Source organism: Coregonus lavaretus (assembly GCF_964263955.1).
Source record: "Coregonus lavaretus genome assembly, chromosome: 3".
Classification (NCBI taxonomy): Eukaryota; Metazoa; Chordata; class Actinopteri; order Salmoniformes; family Salmonidae; genus Coregonus; species Coregonus lavaretus.
The window spans coordinates 19,307,959-19,312,958 of record NC_139990.1 but is presented as its reverse complement, the minus strand read 5'-3'; positions in this window follow the sequence as shown (position 1 = coordinate 19,312,958).

Genomic DNA, 5,000 nt, shown 5'->3' with positions numbered 1-5,000 from the left:
TAATAACAACGTACTTTTTGTAATGCTGAAAACTAAAACCTTGCAAAAAAAGCACTGAGATCAAACTCAAATGCCGAAACCCGGGATCGAACCAGGGACCTTCAGATCTTCAGTCTAACGCTCTCCCAACTGAGCTATTTCGGCAGGTCCCTGGAACTATGTCTTTGGCACCCATGTGGATACACGCAAGTGTCACAAAATATTGATTGTCAGAAGGAGACGCATGGCCAGTACGGACATCTAACCTGCGACATTGGCATTATTAGCACTACCCTCTAGCCAACTGAGCTAACCAGCCACTTGCCTACTTTCACTGTTGTTACCAGCCAGCAAGACTCTACAAGTCATGTGGCGAAAAGTAACAAGTACGCCAAGAGCATAACCTGTCAAGGACGAACCCTCTTGATTGCACCTTGTATCTATTTTAACCAAATGGGGAATTAGTTCAAATGATAGAGCGCTTGCTTAGCATGCGAGAGGTAGCGGGATCGATGCCCGTATTCTCCAACACATGTTATTTTTCAGGATTCAAATCAGCTCCAGTTCACACTTCCTGCAGCTAAGTCTTACTACAAGCTACTGTAGTGTAATAATGACAATGTACTTTTTGTAATTCTGATGCCGCACTAAAAAGAAAGACATTCCTTACTTTCTGAGGACAATCACATGATCTAGAATGAAGCAAGATTGAGGCCCACAAACAATGCATATTCTACTTGCAGTGCAAGCACTGCGATCAAACTCAAATGCTGAAACCCGGGATCAAACCAGGGACCTTTAGATTTTCAGTCTAACGATCTCCCAACTGAGCTATTTCGGCAGGACCCTGGAACTATGTCTTTGGCACCCATGTGGATACACGCAAGTGGCACAAAATATTGATTGTCAGAAGGAGACGCATGGCCAGTACGGGCATCTAACCTGCGACATTGGCATTATTAGCGCCACACTCTAGCCAACTGAGCTAACCAGCCGCTTGCCTACTTTCACTGTTGTTACCAGCCAGCAAGACTCTACAAGTGATGTGGCGGAAAGTAACAAGTACGCCAAGATCATAACCTGTCAAGGCTGAACCCTCTTGATTGCTCCTTGTTTCTATTTTAAGCAGATGGGGAATTAGCTCAAATGGTAGAGCGCTTGCTTAGCATGCGAGAGGTAGCGGGGTCGATGCCCGTGTTCTCCAACACATGTTTTTTTTCAGGATTCAAGTCAGCTCTAGTTCACACTTCCTGCAGCTAAGTCTTACGACAACCTACTGTAATGTAATAATGACAACGTAATTTTTTTAATTCTGAAAACTAAAACCTTGCAATAAAAGCACTGAGATCAACCTCAAATGCCGAAACCCGGGATCGAACCAGGGACCTTTAGATCTTCAGTCTAACGCTCTCCCAACTGAACTATTTCGGCAGGTCCCTGGAACTATGTCTTTGGCACCCATGTGGATACACGCAAGTGGTACAAAATATTGATTGTCAGAAGGAGATGCATGGCCAGTACGGGGATCAAACCTGCGACCTCCGCGTTTTTAGTGCCACACTCTAGCCAACTAAGCTAACCAGCCGCTTGCCTACTTTCACTGTTGTTACCAGCCAGCAAGACTTTACAAGTGATGTGGCGGAAAGTAGCAAGTACGCCAAGATCATAACCTGTCAAGGCTGAACCCTCTTGATTGCTCCTTTTTTCTATTTTAACCAGATGGGGAATTAGCTCAAATGGTAGAGCGCTTGCTTAGCATGCGAGAGGTAGCGGGATCGATGCCCGTGTTCTCCAACACATGTTATTTTTCAGGATTCAAGTCAGCTCTAATTCACACTTCCTGCAGCTAAGTCTTACGACAACCTACTGTAATGTAATAATGACAACGTACTTTTGTAATGCTGAAAACTAAAACCTTGCAATAAAAGCACTGAGATCAACCTCAAATGCCGAAAACCGGGATCAAACCAGGGACCTTTAGATCTTCAGTCTAACGCTCTCCCAACTGAGCTATTTCGGCAGGTCCCTGGAACTATGTCTTTGGCACCCATGTGGATACACGCAAGTGGCACAAAATATTGACTGTCAGACGAGCCGCATGGCCAGTACGGGGATCAAACCTGCGACCTTGGCATTATTAGCACTACCCTCTAGCCAACTGAGCTAACCAGCCGCTTGCCCACTTTCACTGTTGTTACCAGCCAGCAAGACTTTACAAGTGATGTGGCGGAAAGTAACAAGTACGCCAAGATCATAACCTGTCAAGGCTGAACCCTCTTGATTGCTCCTTGTTTCTATTTGAACCAGATGGGGAATTAGCTCAAATGGTAGAGCGCTTGCTTAGCATGCGAGAGGTAGCGGCATCGATGCCCGTATTCTCCAACACATGTTATTTTTCAGGATTCAAGTCAGCTCCAGTTCACACTTCCTGCAGCTAAGTCTTACGACAAGCTACTGTAATGTAATAATGACAACATACTTTTTGTAATGCTGAAAACTAAAACCTTGCAAAAAAAGCACTGAGATCAAACTCAAATGCCGAAACCCGGGATCGAACCAGGGACCTTCAGATCTTCAGTCTAACGCTCTCCCAACTGAGCTATTTCGGCAGGTCTCTGGAACTATGTCTTTGGCACCCATGTGGATACACGCAAGTGGCACAAAATATTGACTGTCAGACGAGCCGCATGGCCAGTACGGGTATCAAACCTGCGACCTTGGCATTATTAGCACTACCCTCTAGCCAACTGAGCTAACCAGCCACTTGCCTACTTTCACTGTTGTTACCAGCCAGCAAGACTCTACAAGTCATGTGGCGAAAAGTAACAAGTACGCCAAGATCATAACCTGTCAAGGACGAACCCTCTTGATTGCTCCTTGTTTCTATTTGAACCAGATGGGGAATTAGCTCAAATGGTAGAGCGCTTGCTTAGCATGCGAGAGGTAGCGGGATCGATGCCCGTATTCTCCAACACATGTTATTTTTCAGGATTCAAGTCAGCTCCAGTTCACACTTCCTGCAGCTAAGTCTTACGACAAGCTACTGTAATGTAATAATGACAACGTACTTTTTGTAATGCTGAAAACTAAAACCTTGCAAAAAAAGCACTGAGATCAAACTCAAATGCCGAAACCCAGGATCGAACCAGGGACCTTCAGATCTTCAGTCTAACGCTCTCCCAACTGAGCTATTTCGGCAGGTCTCTGGAACTATGTCTTTGGCACCCATGTGGATACACGCAAGTGGCACAAAATATTGACTGTCAGACGAGCCGCATGGCCAGTACGGGGATCAAACCTGCGACCTTGGCATTATTAGCACTACCCTCTAGCCAACTGAGCTAACCAGCCGCTTGCCTACTTTCACTGTTGTTACCAGCCAGCAAGACTCTACAAGTGATGTGGCGGAAAGTAACAAGTACGCCAAGATCATAACCTGTCAAGGCTGAACCCTCTTGATTGCTCCTTGTTTCTATTTTAACCAGATGGGGAATTAGCTCAAATGGTAGAGCGCTTGCTTAGCATGCGAGAGGTAGCGGGATCGATGCCCGTATTCTCCAACACATGTTATTTTTCAGGATTCAAGTCAGCTCCACTTCAAACTTCCTGCAGCTAAGTCTTACGACAAGCTACTGTAATGTAATAATAACAACGTACTTTTTGTAATGCTGAAAACTAAAACCTTGCAAAAAAAGCACTGAGATCAAACTCAAATGCCGAAACCCGGGATCGAACCAGGGACCTTCAGATCTTCAGTCTAACGCTCTCCCAACTGAGCTATTTCGGCAGGTCCCTGGAACTATGTCTTTGGCACCCATGTGGATACACGCAAGTGTCACAAAATATTGATTGTCAGAAGGAGACGCATGGCCAGTACGGACATCTAACCTGCGACATTGGCATTATTAGCACTACCCTCTAGCCAACTGAGCTAACCAGCCACTTGCCTACTTTCACTGTTGTTACCAGCCAGCAAGACTCTACAAGTCATGTGGCGAAAAGTAACAAGTACGCCAAGAGCATAACCTGTCAAGGACGAACCCTCTTGATTGCACCTTGTATCTATTTTAACCAAATGGGGAATTAGTTCAAATGATAGAGCGCTTGCTTAGCATGCGAGAGGTAGCGGGATCGATGCCCGTATTCTCCAACACATGTTATTTTTCAGGATTCAAATCAGCTCCAGTTCACACTTCCTGCAGCTAAGTCTTACTACAAGCTACTGTAGTGTAATAATGACAATGTACTTTTTGTAATTCTGATGCCGCACTAAAAAGAAAGACATTCCTTACTTTCTGAGGACAATCACATGATCTAGAATGAAGCAAGATTGAGGCCCACAAACAATGCATATTCTACTTGCAGTGCAAGCACTGCGATCAAACTCAAATGCTGAAACCCGGGATCAAACCAGGGACCTTTAGATTTTCAGTCTAACGATCTCCCAACTGAGCTATTTCGGCAGGACCCTGGAACTATGTCTTTGGCACCCATGTGGATACACGCAAGTGGCACAAAATATTGATTGTCAGAAGGAGACGCATGGCCAGTACGGGCATCTAACCTGCGACATTGGCATTATTAGCGCCACACTCTAGCCAACTGAGCTAACCAGCCGCTTGCCTACTTTCACTGTTGTTACCAGCCAGCAAGACTCTACAAGTGATGTGGCGGAAAGTAACAAGTACGCCAAGATCATAACCTGTCAAGGCTGAACCCTCTTGATTGCTCCTTGTTTCTATTTTAAGCAGATGGGGAATTAGCTCAAATGGTAGAGCGCTTGCTTAGCATGCGAGAGGTAGCGGGGTCGATGCCCGTGTTCTCCAACACATGTTTTTTTTCAGGATTCAAGTCAGCTCTAGTTCACACTTCCTGCAGCTAAGTCTTACGACAACCTACTGTAATGTAATAATGACAACGTAATTTTTTTAATTCTGAAAACTAAAACCTTGCAATAAAAGCACTGAGATCAACCTCAAATGCCGAAACCCGGGATCGAACCAGGGACCTTTAGATCTTCA